At 37.2% G+C, this 15,090-nt stretch overlaps 1 non-coding gene across 1 annotated transcript; it reads right to left on the bottom strand.

The window, feature by feature from the left end:
* Positions 1-6,781: 6,781 nt before the first annotated feature.
* On the bottom strand, positions 6,782-6,995 carry LOC126754309 (small nucleolar RNA U3). Its single transcript, XR_007666289.1, has one exon. It is a non-coding gene; the product is annotated as a small nucleolar RNA U3 (small nucleolar RNA).
* Between the last annotated feature and the right edge of the window lie 8,095 nt (positions 6,996-15,090).

Here is a 15,090-nt window from a genome sequence, read left to right as displayed (position 1 = left end):
TGCCGAGTGTGAAGCCTACTTGAAGGATTACATTACTGTGGGCCAAAAATAAGAAGGCCTTTTAATTTACATTTCGCGTCAAAACCGATTTGATGACGAACCACGTCTAAGACGGCCCTCAACATCAACTGATGATCAATATATCAATAAAGTAAAGAAATTGAAGTTTTGGAATCACTGATTAACAGTCAGAGATCTTACTGGTATCGTTGCAATAGCGGAAGGAACAGTAAAAACCATTTCGAAACATCATTTGGGCCTAAAGAAAGTGAAAGCACAATTGGTACCAAAATAACTCATTTTTTACGTAAAACAGCGTCGCGCAAACGTCTGTGAAGCAATGCTTTCTGACTACCAGGATGTCCTGAAAAATATTATTACTGACGATGGGTCTTGGATCTATGCTCAGACGCGAAAACAGACGATCTATCGATTCGTGAAAGGTGAGCCGAAGTCGAAAAACCCACGTCAAAATAGGTCAAAAATCAAGGTTATGTTGACATTTTTTTCGATTATCGAGTTGTTCCAATTCCTACGGACCGGGCAAACTGACAACAAGGAATATTATTAGAACTCATTAAGGACTCTACTAAGTTGAGTAACCAAATTAGATTTTTCCAGAAAAAAAAAATATTTTATTCGCTACGAATGTTTCAGCCCACCTCTTTTGTAAATCTATTTGAAATCAAATATTCAAACACCAGTAAGCCACTTAACCCCAGCACGTGTAAGTAGTTGCCACATCAATTTATGCACCAAATTTATTAATAAGCTGTGCGACTGACAAGTTTTGACTGACAGCGAACCATTAAAAGTATCAAATTTACAATGCGGTTTCTTCAATAAAATATGCACAAAAGCTTAGTGCACGCGGCTCATCTGCATTTCTTACGTCATGTTATGCTTTTAAGCATATTTTCTTTTGTCTATACGCAGATATCCCTTTCAGCTGCCAGGCAGCCCACATCAAACGCCGAAGCCAATAAGTAAGCAGTAGTAAATTTCTGACATTTAATTGACATTTCGTGAAAGAGAAAAACCACCACTCAACCTGCTTCATTGCCAATATATACATACAAACATATACAAAAAGTCTAATTTTTTAAATTCCTTAATCCGATTTTGTGGTTTCACATACAATCTACCCGACGCCAAGCATATCCGGTGCATAAATTCAAATTCCGCTTCGAGCATGCCGACCAGAGTCACTTTAAGAAAATTGAATTTCGCTTTAGTGTTGACTTACACACCGACAGCACAGAATCAGAGTCGGCTTTAAAGAAGATGCTGGGATGAAAAAAAAGAGACCAAACTCCCCAAGACATGCACTTTCACCCTCATTTCGCATTTTTTTTATGCTCGCTTATATTTGTATCTACTTAGCTTGTGTACGCAACTGCCTTTTTTTTTTGGACACAACCCCACGCAACCTATCGCTCTCCCAATGGCTTTATTAACTCACCGCTGCGCAAGCGGCAACCAATATAGCCTAGTTATCAATTTCGACCATTAACCCCATTTCGTGGGTGTATATTTATATGTGTGTGTGCTGCCAACTTAAAAGCAATCAAAATCATCGATATTGGACTTTGATAAGACGTCAGTGCGCACACAAGCACACAGGACACAAGACGAAGGCATTGATCTCGGACTTAAGCGACCAAGCTCATACCCAACTTACTTTCCCTTCTCATGCGCTTGCGGGGTTATGCCGCCTTAATGCCGGTTAAAACCGCAAGTAGTTTGGCTATGCTGAACGAGATGCGAGAGAGAGAGAGCGGGGCGCCTACGGCTATTGGGTACTGCCACTAAATCCCAGCACAATCTTTGATTTAGAAAAACTGCCAGACAGGAAAGAAAACAATTTCAATCCCACAGGATGTGAGACCGCTGTGTGCTTCATCGCAATATAGCAATCTCCAATAAATAGAATCAAATAGGAAAATAAAAACAAAAGCTAGTGAAATTAAAGGAGACAAAAACAAATGCGCAGAAAACGATTGGTTTGCAAAAACAAAAGGAAACAACGAAGAGCGACAAGCAAGAAAAGCGAAATGCACGGAAAGTCGGAAAAGTGCTTACTACAAAGACGTATGAGTAGAAAAAGTCAATCCCCAAACGGCCTAGAAACGTACAATAAATGCAAACGGATGAGTTGTCTTAGAGCGATGTTGCCATCTGTCATCTGGCGTTGGATGAGTGAACGGTTTGGTTGACTGACTGTTCGGTTCGGTTTGGCTTGGGTTAAACTCGCAATGTGCAGTCCGTGTGGCATTGCAAGTTTGTTACGGTAAACGGGGGAATATGGAGAAATCTTTAACACACATGAAAGACACAAAAAATGTCATTATCTGCAAAGCTTTAAGTGATTTGGTGAGACCTCGAACAGATTGCCATAAAAATTGGTGATTATGCTCAAATGAAATGAATGAATGAAAGGTTGAAAGTAGTGCCATAGTAGTTAATGCCTGCGTAATGGGAATAAAAGTTGGGTTAAAAGGGGTAACTGAAGTTTCGTTTTATTTTGTTTTTTTTTTGTTGTTTCATAGTGAGTCTGACCATTGCCGGTCAATTTTGCCAAGTGAATTAAGTGCGTAACAATTATTCGACAGGCTATGGGTTCAAATCTTCTCCTCTATTGGCGTAGACATCGCTTACGTGGTTATAGCCGAGTTTACAATAGCGAGCCAGTCGTTCATCCTTTTCGCTATTTGGCGAAAATTGGATATTCCAAATGTAGCCAGGTCCTTCTCGAGCTGGTCTTTCGAACAGAGTGGAGGTCTTCCTCTTCCTCTGCTTCCCCAACGGATACTTATCCAAAGTAGCACCGGTTGGCAAGAGTTATTTTGCGTTCGATTTCGAGGCTGACTTTGTTGTTGGAGGTAATACTGGTTCCAAGACAAAAGAGATTATCTACGACTTCTGTTCAAAAGTTCTGACTGTCAACAATGACGTGCGAGCCAAATCGGGATTGCGATAATTGTTTGTTTGGTAACAGGAAATATTTCGTCAAACCCATACGCTTTCCTTCCTTATCCAGTCTGGAAAGCAGAACTAACGGTATAACGGTAAGATTGTACCTTCTCTACTCACTTTGCTTTTCACGAATCTTTTCCAAGACATGGGGCATGATGAATATCTAGTCCGTTGTTGATTTTTCAGGCCTAAAGACACTGATAAGGTCCAATCAGTTTTTTGACGGTGGTCTTTAATCTTTCACAAAATACGCTCTATAGAACCTTATGTGCGATGTTGAGAAGGTTTATCCCACGGTAGTTGGCGCAGATTGTGGGATCTCCCTTTTTGTGGATTGGCCAGAGCACCCTTAAATTCCAATGATCGGGTATGCTTTCGTCCGACCATATTCTACAAAGAAGGTGATGTATGTTCCTTATCAGTTCTTCGCCGCCGTATTTGAATAGCTCGCCCAGAAATCGTCTGATTCATCGTCATCGAATGGGGAATTTAGTTTACCATCGCCTGGTGTTATGCTTTCACTGTCATTCAGCAGGTTGGAGAAGTGTTCCTTAATTTCAGTATTCTCTGGGCATCAGTCACCACATCACCTCCAGGAGTTCTACAAGAGTATGTTCCGTTCTTGAAACCTTCTGTTAGTCGCCGCATCTTTTCGAGGAAGTTTTGAGCATTACCCTGTCGCCCAGCTTGTTAAGCTTTTCGTACTGACGAATTTCGGCCTCCCACTTTTTTCTTTGTAAATGGGTCTAGCTTCCCTCTTCAACTCTCGCTATCTATCCCGTCCCGCACGTGTTAGCGTCGATTGTAACGTTGCAAAGTAGGCAGTCTTTATCAAAACGGGGGGTCTCTCATCCGGGGCAGTTTCCTTCTTTTCATTCGGTTTGTTTTTACGTGGCAGGTCGCAAACCCACCGCACAAACCTGTAGTGGGATTCTTCGCCTTCTCACTTTAGCACGCCTTCAAACGGATGTTTTTTGACTATCCAGAAAATACTTGGTCTTAGACCGGAAGTCGTGGACTGAAGCACTCAGAGAACTTTCCTCACTTGCGTGAATTCAAGGCATGGCTTCATCCTTTAGTTCTTAAGGAGTGCTTGTTTTTGGACATACTTTTTAAGGATTTGTTTTTTTTTTTGACAGCTGTTATTTCGTTTCTACTTAGTTTAGTTTGCCATTTCAGATAGAGTAGACTTATTCCGGAACAACATTTGCAAATTGTGGAGCAGGGTATCAAAGAAAACCCATATGAGTTCATCCGCCATCTCATGGAAGACTTTGCGGAAGGATCGTAGATTGTGGGCCTACAAAATCCCACTTGAGCAAAAATTGAAACCAAGCGACCATCAAGCGTGTCGCACGTTCGGTGAATGTGCTCAAAACGAGATAGCCACCGATCTTGAGCAATAAAGAATAAAGAAAATTATAGCATTTGGAGTGAAGATAATCCACAAGACATGTTTGAGACGCCGTTAAATTCTCAAAAAGTCATTATTTGGTATGCTCAATGGGGAGAAATCATTGGTTCATATTTCTTCAAGTTTTCTTTTGTGGAGCACTACTATACAAGTAAACTTTTGTTATCGTTTAGGGGTTTTTATCAGGGTGGCATTCCCCTCGAATGGAATTCTGGTTTCGAGAACGAAAGAAAAGCGTAGTAGCAGTGGGAATCGGAGGCGTACACCGGTTACTGTGATATCATTTTGGAAGTGTAGTTGGTCTTTTTCGTCAAATTAGAACTTAGTATCGGTAATACCTTATTCGTACCTTTGGGGTCTGCGCACAGAAAACAGTCGCTGCGGAAATATCTGGAGGATGTGGAGTATGCGAATACAATTCAAAATCCATGGGACACTACGTATTGTCTCAATTGATTTACCAATAATTTAAATACTGTTATACAAAATCTTATTATAGATTTTTCAGCGTCTTCGTCTATTACAGCTTTTTTTGACGTCCACTGAGTTCATTGTCTTCGATGCTCTTTAGCCTCAAAGTTATATAAGCCACTAATCAATTGCCCGACATTTATGACAATTATATAGGGGTATTTTGAAAGTTAGACATAACTACAGAAAACCTTAAGTGCTAACGAGTAAAAACCACCTATGGAAAGCTCCCTTAGCAAGCGATTTCCGAATTCCTACATAATCAAAGGCAACTGATTCAACTCAGTAGGAGCTATTGCTTTCTAAAGGAAAATAGTACAGTTGAAACAAAAACTTCCCTTGATGCTGAGTTTTTGGACACTAAAATCAAGCAACAAGGATTCTTAAGATGTGGTATAAACTAAATTTGTACATCATATAATTCAAGAATATTTTGGCATGAAAAAGCTTTGTGCAAAGTGAGTGCAACGCGAGCGCACTTTTGATTAAAAACAACGACCAGTTGATTATTCGGAGCAGTCTTTGAAGATTTTCGAGCGTAATAGACTCTTGTGACAATGGATAAAACAATTCAAGCCAGAGTCCATTCGACAGTCATTCGATTGCACACGATGAACTCGACCAAAAGCTTGGAAAAACGCAATAATCGGCTGGCAAGGTTATGGCGTCTGAATGTTGGGATGCGCAGGGAATAATTTTTATTGACTACCTTGAAAAGGAAGGATAATCAACAGCGACTATTACATAGCCTTATTGGACCGTTTGAAGGACGAAAACGGTCGCATTTGAATAAAAAGAAAGTGCTGTTTCACCTAGATAATGTACTGTGCCACACGACAGAGAAAACGATGGCATTGCTCCATGATTTTGGCTTTCGCATTCACTGTATTCTGCAAATCTATCTCACATTTCCTTTTCAACTGATAAAAATATTAAAATAAATATCAAAAAAGTGAATAGTGCTTGAAAATCGTCAGGCAAGTGTTAGAGAGTCCATTTGTATAATTTGGTGGATATTTGGGGTATGAAACGGGTTCTTGCTCGACTCGTCCCTATAAAGTTGAGTTTTTTGCAAAAAGAGTACGATTGTGGTCTAATTTAATGCCAAACACGCAATGAATACTATTGATCAATCACCATATTCACTAGATTTGGCTTCGTGTGATTTTTTTCTTGTTCCCTACATTGAAATCGACGTTCCGTGGATCGATCAAAGAGATAAAACTAAAATTCGCTGAAGGAGCTAAAGCCTACCCCAAAAAGGGAAGGGAGGACTGGAAAAATCATTGGCACTGATGATATTGATATCATTGGCCTCAACACCTGCGTCATCGAAGTCATAACTTCGAAGTCGTACATAATTTCGTCTATCTTGGAACCAGTATTAACAGCAACAACAATGTCAGTCTCAGAATCTAACGCAGAATAACTATTGCAAACAGGTGCTACTTCGGATTTAGTGGGCAATTGAAAAGTAAAGTTCTTTCTCGATGAACTAAGACCAAATCCTACAAGTCATTCAACATCCCGTTACGACGTTACGAGTTTTCGAGAGAAAGGTACTGCGGAATATTTATGGTATTTTGCGTATTGACCACGACGAGTATTTCATTCGATGGAACAATGAGCTGTATGAGATATAGAATGGCATTGACATAGTTCAGCGATGTTTTTATTAAACCTAACCGCCGACCCAATCAACTGTGAGAGGTGAGTTTGCTTTCTCATTTTAAATTACAGAAGGAGAGTTGGGTATCTCATCATCTCCGTCTACGCTTTCATACATTTTCCCCAAGAATGATTCTATCATTCTTGCATTTCCCTGGGAAACAAATTACTACCAAATACCACAACAAAACAATCTATACCTTCATACATTTTCCCAACACTCTTGTATTTATTAGTTTAAAATTGGTTTAGACCACTCAGAAGTCGTTTTATCCGTTAAAACCGAGCGATCATCGAAGAAACATCATCTCAAATATGTCATATGACAAAATTAGTGATGAAGTTCATAAACCTCACGCTGTCAGATAAAACGATATACCTCCTCATCGCGGGTGCTAATACTTTCGATTTGCAAAGAAAGTAAATGAAGACTGACTACAGAAATGATCCTGTGAAGTATAGTCTTAACTTTATCAAACCAAACGGCAGATTCTTAACATGAACTGGTGATAAAGTGGTTGAGAACTAAGACAAGTGTTCTGAAAGCAAGAAAACATATAAAATGTTGATATACGAAAAAGGTCCTTTATGTTTAAATGAAACAACAACAAAACCTATGAGAGAACTATACACAAGCATTTTACTAACGCTTCATTAAATTTAGTGGTGGCTGACGCACAACAGCAGAGTGGAACAATAGCGTATGTATGTATGTATGAATGTACCTACAATACCATGGTGAGGTATGGATTCCAGGTAGGCAGGAAGGTAGAGCTGAAATACCTGCGTGATGAAATGATGAATATCTGGTTTCTGGCAAAGACGAAATTATTGCAAATTTTAGAAATTTTAAAAAACTTATTTATTTTTATAAATGTAAATATTAGACTGCTTTTTTATTTAATGGTCGCAATCCAAATTCCATACATACATACAATAAATTTTCTAAAGGGTCCTTTTACAGCCCCTATGTCCTCTGACAACAGAACTTCTGTTAACGAAATGATCAACTAGTCGGAGTTTTAAAGATCTTTACACAAATATACAGTTATATACTGACATTTGGATTCAGTCTTAATAAACGGCATACGACATACATATATCTTAAGGAGAAATTACAATTTTCCATTTTTCGATTTTAATTTATTTATTTATAATTTTGTGTCTAAATTTCAAAAATAAAAAATAACAAGTAAGGAAGGGCTAAGTTCGGGTGTCACCGAACATTTTATACTCTCGCATGATAAAGTGATAATCGAGATTTCATTATCCGTCATTTACATATTTTTCAAATACCGTATTTGTGTAAAGTTTTATTCCGCTATCATCATTGGTTCCTAATGTATATATTATACAGAGAAGGCATCAGATGGAATTCAAAATAGCGTTATATTGGAAGAAGGCATTGTTGTGAAGCGATTTCTCCCATATTTTCATTAAGAAAATATTATGTACCGAATTTCATTGAAATCGGTTGAGTAATTCCTGAGATATGGTTTTTGGTCCATAAGTGGGCGACGCCACGCCCATTTTCAACTTTTAAAAAAAAGCCTGGGTGCAGCTTCCTTCTGCCATTTCTTTCGTAAAATTTAGTGTTTCTGACGTTTTTTGTTAGTCGGTTAACGCACTTTTAGTGATTTTCAACATACAGTTAGTCACATAAGTAAGTATACACCAGCTCTGTCTTTACAAATTGTTGGAATTAACGCATTTCTCCAAAATATAATCCAAAAAAAATTTTCAAGGAATGTGAGTATTGGTATGCGGTTATATAAGCACACAAATTTAACTGTTAATTTTATAACCCGTTAGGCACACATGGCTTTGTTGGTGATGAGAATGAAATTTATATCACAAAAGTTAGTATACAGAATGGGTTGCTTGGTGAATCTATGTATCTTATTTTTCGTTTTGATTTACAAAAGTTCAAGCAATTTCAATAAACAATAGAAAGTGAGTTTAAACAATAGAAGAAATATATATTTTTAATTTATGACATAATTTTCAGCGATGGCACCGAGAGGAAAAGAGATTTCTGACGATTTGAAAACTTTGATAATAAAATATCACAAAGAAAATAAATCCTTACGTGAAATCGGTCAATTAGTAGATAAAAGTTTTGCTACAATACAAAAGATCGTTACTAAGTATAAAACTGTGGGAAACACAGCAAATAAGTCGCGCTCCGGTCGCCCACGGGTCTTCAGTCATAGGGAAAATAGCTTAATTGTACGCAAAGTAAGAACAAATCCCAAAATTAGTGCCCCTAAATTAAAATCTGAAATGGAAAATGAGATTGGAAAACATTGTAGTATCCAAACTATTCGACGTATATTGTATAATGCTGGCTATCATGGACGTAGTATTAGGAAAAAGCCGTTCGTGAGTACCGTCAACCGACATAAACGGATCGCATTTACAAAAGATTACGAAAAGCATGACCAAACATTCTGGAACCAAGTCATATTTTCAGACGAATGCAAATTTAGTATATGTGGATCCGATGGTCGTGAAAAGGTATGGAGAAAAGTTAACGCAGAGTTAGATCCTATGAATATGACTGGCACTGTTAAGCATGATGGGGGTTCGGTCATGGTTTGGGCGTGCATGGCGTCAAAAGGGGTGGGTAATTTGGTTTTTATTGAGAACACTATGGACCGATACGGTTATTTAAACATTTTAAAAAACAATTTAAAACAAAGTGCTATTAAATTGAACATGGAGGGGTCATTCATCTTCCAGCAAGACAATGACCCCAAGCATACATCGAATATTGTGCGAGAATGGCTTTTATATAACGTGCCAAAACAATTGAAAACACCGCCACAATCACCGGATACAAACCCTATCGAGCATTTATGGGAACACTTAAAGCGTCAAGTACGTAAATATTCGATAAAAAATAAGGATCAGCTAAAAAATATCCTTGACGAGGAGTGGAATAAAATACCGCCAGCAGTAACACAAAACTTGGTGAAATCAATGTCATCACGACTTAAAGCTATTATTAAGTCTAAAGGTTATCCAACCAAGTATTAGAATATAACTTTAATACAGCCTTTTTCTTACTTTTTCTACCACTTAATCTATCGTATACTTACTTTTGTGATATAAATTTATATCAGATTTTGTATAAAATTCAAAAAAAAAAACTTATTTTAGTCATTCTGTAAATATTTCTGTACTGGAGATGATCCCTACGTTTCTTTCGAGTAAATAAAGCATTATTTTATTTTATTTTGTGTTATTTAACAAAACTGTTAGGTGAATAATCCCGTCATACCTAGTGTATACTTACTTATGTGACTAACTGTATGGGAGGTGGGCGTGGTTATTATCCGATTTCTTCCATTTTTGAACTGTATATGCCTGATGGAAACGACTCTATAGAGTTTGGTTGACATAGCTTTAGTAGTCTCCGAGATATGTACAAAAAACTTAGTAGGGGCGGGGCCACGCCCACTTTTCCAAAAAAATTGCGTCCAAATATGCCCCTCTCTAATGCGATCCTTTGTGCCAAATTTAACTTTAATATCTTTATTTATGGCTTAGTTATGACACTTTATAGGTTTTCGGTTTTCGCCATTTTGTGGGCGTGGCAGTAGACCGATTTTGCCCATCTTCGAACTTAACCTTCTTATGGAGCCAAGCAATACGTGTACCAAGTTTCATCATGATATCTCAATTTTTACTCAAGTTACAGCTTGCGGACGGACGGACAGACGGATGGACAGACTGACGGACATACGGACGGACGGACAGACAGACATCCGGATTTCAACTCTACTCGTTACCCTGATCACTTTGGTATATATAACCCTATATCTGACTCTTTTAGTTTTAGGACTTACAAACAACCGTTATGTGAACAAAACTATAATACTCTCCTTAGCAACTTTGTTGCGAGAGTATAAAAAAATATTGTTATCCATAGCAATTACTTATATATTATAACTATGTAATTCTGATTTCAGATGATCCACACTCGAGTTATGAGGGACACCATAATTCAACTTTTTTAAGGAAGCCTACAGAGTACCAAGTTGTTCAGTAAGTATTGTCGTTCGATAAGAGAGGACGATGCTACTAGAAAAACATTATTTTTTTGTTTTGTTGGTGCACTCTTCATATGAACGTATGTGAGTTTCATTTCAATCTGTCTATTCATTCTTTGTTTACAAGCCATTTAGTGTCGCCGTGTTACAGTATTTTTTTACAATGGAAAAAATTTAATATCATGCAGTGATAAAATTCTTATTTTTGGAAGGTGTAGCACCAAAAGAAATTCACGAACGAATGTTAAAAATGTATAATGATTGTTCACCTACAATTAAAACAGTAGAAAGATGGGTTGCTGAATTTAAACGTGGTCGTACAAGCCTTAAAGACGATCCACGTGAAGGACGTCCAAAAAGTGCATCAACACCAGAAATCATAGCCAAAATACGGGATATGGTTTTGAAAGATCGCCGATTGACTGAGAGATTTAGTAGAGGCTTTACACATCTTATTAGGCAGTGTGAGCCATATTTTAAGTGAAATTTTGGGTTTTTGAAACCTGTGTGCACACTGCGTGCCGCAGTCGCCAACAATGAAACATAAACACATTCGAATGCGACTTTTTCAGCAACATTTGGAGCGTTTTAAAAAGGATAAAGGCTGATTTTGTGCGTTAATTCATCACTATGAATTAGACTTGGGTCTATCAGCATGATCCTGAACGAAAACGAAAGGCTAAGTAATGGTGTGAACCTGGTTGTTCGGCTTCGTAAAGAGTTTGTGTCCGGAAATCGGCCAAAAAGGTTATGGTATCAGTTTTTTGGGATGCGAGAGGAATTTTGTTTGTGGAGTAGTTCCAAACTGGTAAAACAATTAATTCTGAATATTATTGCAACCTTTTGGACCAGTTGAAGGAAAAAATTCGTGAAAAAAGACCCGGTTTGCAGAAGAAAAAAATCATTTTTCATCAGGACAATGCACCGTGTCACAAGAGCGTTTTGACAATGGCTAAAATCCATGAATTAAAGTTCGAATTGTTGGAGCATCTACTGTATTCACCAGACTTGGCCCCCAGCGACTTCTATTTGTTTCCAGAACTCAAAAAATTTATGCGTGGCAAGCGATTTTCGTCAAATGAAGAGGTCATAACGGTTGTTGAAGTGTATTTTGCAGACCTTCCGGAATCTCACTTCAGGGATGGGATCCACAGATTGGAGGATCGTTGGAGCAAGTGTATTAATGTTCAGGGAGATTATACTGAATAATAAAGTGTATTTCGAATCATAAAATGCCGTATTTTTTAATATTTCTCCATAAAAGCTTTGCTAAATATTCTTTAAATGTTAAACTGTAATTTACTATTGTTTTTTAAAAAATAGATTTTAATTGTTTCATAAAAAGTGATTTTATTTATTATACTCCCTCTTTTAATTTAAAGACTTGTGCCTACAGTCCTCTTAAAGTAAAAAAAAATACATTCCAGATTTCCCGATTTTTTTATAGTTACAAAATAGACCAAATAGATCTTTTCGGTAAGAAGCTGCTGAAACTACAACGATGGGTTTTGGGAAGAACTTCTCAAAAAAAGTTGAATATAAAATAAGGTTCCTTTGTAAATAATTAAGGTATCTAATAAGTTTCCTCCAATATTAGATACCTTAATTATTTGCAAAGGAACCTTATACGAGTATTCTTGGGTATTAATTTTAGCTAGAAGTATAAATTTTTTACAGTATATCTAAGGGCCTTGTTAGACTTAAATAGATTGCATTATTTTAGATACTAACGAAGCTTCCTCAAAGTCCCGATATAAACCCTATAGACCATCTATTTGTTTATCCATAAGATTAGGTGAGAAAATAGGATGTATCATTTAAAAGTTTACTTATAGTTTCGCATAAGAAATGGAGGCAAAATAGTTCGAAATTTTCTCAAATAAACTTAGTTGAATATAGAAACGACACTACTTGTCAACCGCAAGATAATTTTGGAAGCAATAAATACCATATTTTCTCATGTTTTGTTATTATAAACTGAACAGGCTACATAACATGCGTCACGAAGTTTTTATAATCCTGAAGGAAACGTCAGAGACTTTATAACGAATTAGCGTAAAGAGCTTTGTCGAATTAGCCAACCGTCTGTCTGTTCATTTTGCATACGTTCTTTTCTCCCTAAGAAACTACGCATTTGTCGGAAGCGCCGAAATCGAACCACTATAAATTGGGACAAAAAGCCCTCTGAAATTACAATTAAAATTCCTCGTGTAAATAGTACTTGTATTTCACAAAAATGTATTTTGCTAAGTTGGTAGAACTGTCCTTAATTACTATGCCAAATATGAGCGCGATCTGTCAACCAGTTTGTTTACAGCAGCTGATTAAGTCGGTACACCTCAGTAGAGCTTTGCGATTTTTACAATGGATAAAAATTTCGAACAAAGAATTTGTCTAAAATTTTCTATTTCTAACCAATTTTCGTGTACAGTGATTCAGTTCTATTAGAAACACAAGACTACGAGTGGTATAAATCCTTCAAAGACGGTCGAGAGATCGGAGAAGGAAAATCGTTGGCATGAGTGTATTACATATTGTGGGAAAAAACAAGGAAACTTCAAATTTAATAGGTAATCTTCATTCATCATTCGAAAGAACATTCTTTGGCATTTATTTTTTTAAGATTATCTATTTCAAATGTTGGCCACGGCTACGGCTCAGATGGTCAATCTGTTTAGTCTAATTTTCGAAGACTTGTTCGAGCATTTCAACTGGTAACTGGCAAATTTCACGCGTGATTGTCCATATAGACTTTAGAATTTTCATATCCCTACAGAAAAAATTCTAACGATGTGATATCACACGATCTTCGTGGCCAATCGACTGAGGAACCATGAAATTATCTGTTCACCGAAGTGTTCTCTCAATAAATCTATTTTATATATATATATATTTTTTTTCTATTGTTAAACCAAATGTCACCGAGATCACAAACTTCAATTTCAGGTATTAAATAGGCGGTTATCTTCGACCGATAACGGTCGCCATTGACGGTTAAGTTTTCATCGGTATAATTTTTGAAGAAATTAGGACCGATGATTCCACCGGCCCACAAACCCCACCAAACCGTGTTTTTTCTGGATAAAATGGCAGCTCTTCAGGTTGTTCTTCGTCCCAAATGAAGCAGCTTTGTTTATTTACATATCTATTGAGCCAGAAATGGGCCTCATTGCTGACAACAATTTGGCTCGAAAACGTCGGATCTTCTTGGAACCTTTCAAGAGCAAAGTGATGCCGCTTTGGAAGGTCGAGCGGCTTCAGTTCTTGCTCAAACTGAATTTCGTAAGGTTTCACTTTAAGATCTCGACGTAAAATGCGCCAAGTCGTTCTATACGTCATTCCGAATTGCTGCGAACGGCACCGAATCGACTCTCCACGGTCTTCGTGTACACATCTTCATGTACACGCTACGGCTGCCATATTTTCTTCATAGCGTGTTGGACGAATATTTTCCAGTAATAAATGCTGGGTCTCAAGATGGGTGATGGTTTTGCGAATAGTACTCTCAGTAGGCCGATTATGTTGACCAAAAGTTGAACGAAGAGCGCGAAACACATTCTTTACAGAACGTGAATTGAACGTGAATTTTGTAAACGACTTGTAAGCGTTGTTCAGGCGTAAATCTTTCCATGATGAAATGCCAAACAGTACTGAAAAAAATAACATGACAGTTGGACACGACTCACACGTGATCTGCCAAAAGGAGGGTATTAGAAAAAGAACCTCTAGTTGGATCACCCGTTAGAATATCCCTTTAAGACAAACTCACAGTGTGTTTGTTAGATTCTTGAGCTCAAAGTTAATTAACATAAAGACTGCTTTAGCAATTGGTAATCCCAAAAACGTTTTTTTTTTTAACAGGGAAACACATTACTATATTCATATATAAAAAAATGTGCTCCATCAGGTCTGAAAGAAACTTACTAATATCATTATGAATAATTTCAATTCTCTCAAATAATTTTTTATTTATGATTTTTCTTAATTTGCGCACTACAAAGGGAATGAAAAATGATGATGAAAGCAGAAAGAAAAGATTAATTGTTGCTTTAACGAAATAAGTCACTAGAAGCCCAAGCAAGCATTTCTCTTAAATAATTATTATATCGGGTGATTTTTAAGAGCTTGATAACGTTTTTTTTAAAAAAAACGCATAAAATTTGCAAAATCTCATCGGTTCTTTATTTGAAACGTTAGATTGGTTCATGACATTTACTACTTTTTGAAGATAATTTCATTTAAATGTTGACCGCGGCTGCGTCTTAGGTGGTCCATTCGGAAAGTCCAATTTTGGGCAACTTTTCGAGCATTTCGGCCGGAATAGCCCGAATTTCTTCGGAAATGTTGTCTTCCAAAGCTGGAATAGTTGCTGGCTTATTTCTGTAGATTTAGACTTGACGTAGCCCCACAAAAAATAGTCTAAAGGCGTTAAATCGCATGATCTTGGTGGCCAACTTACGGGTCCATTTCTTGAGATGAATTGTTCTCCGAAGTTTTCCCTCAAAA

The sequence above is a fragment of the Bactrocera neohumeralis genome, chromosome 3 (assembly GCF_024586455.1).
Source record: "Bactrocera neohumeralis isolate Rockhampton chromosome 3, APGP_CSIRO_Bneo_wtdbg2-racon-allhic-juicebox.fasta_v2, whole genome shotgun sequence".
In the NCBI taxonomy this organism is placed as follows: Eukaryota; Metazoa; Arthropoda; class Insecta; order Diptera; family Tephritidae; genus Bactrocera; species Bactrocera neohumeralis.
Note: the sequence above shows the minus strand (reverse complement) of the source record. Positions and strands in the feature narration are given on the sequence as shown.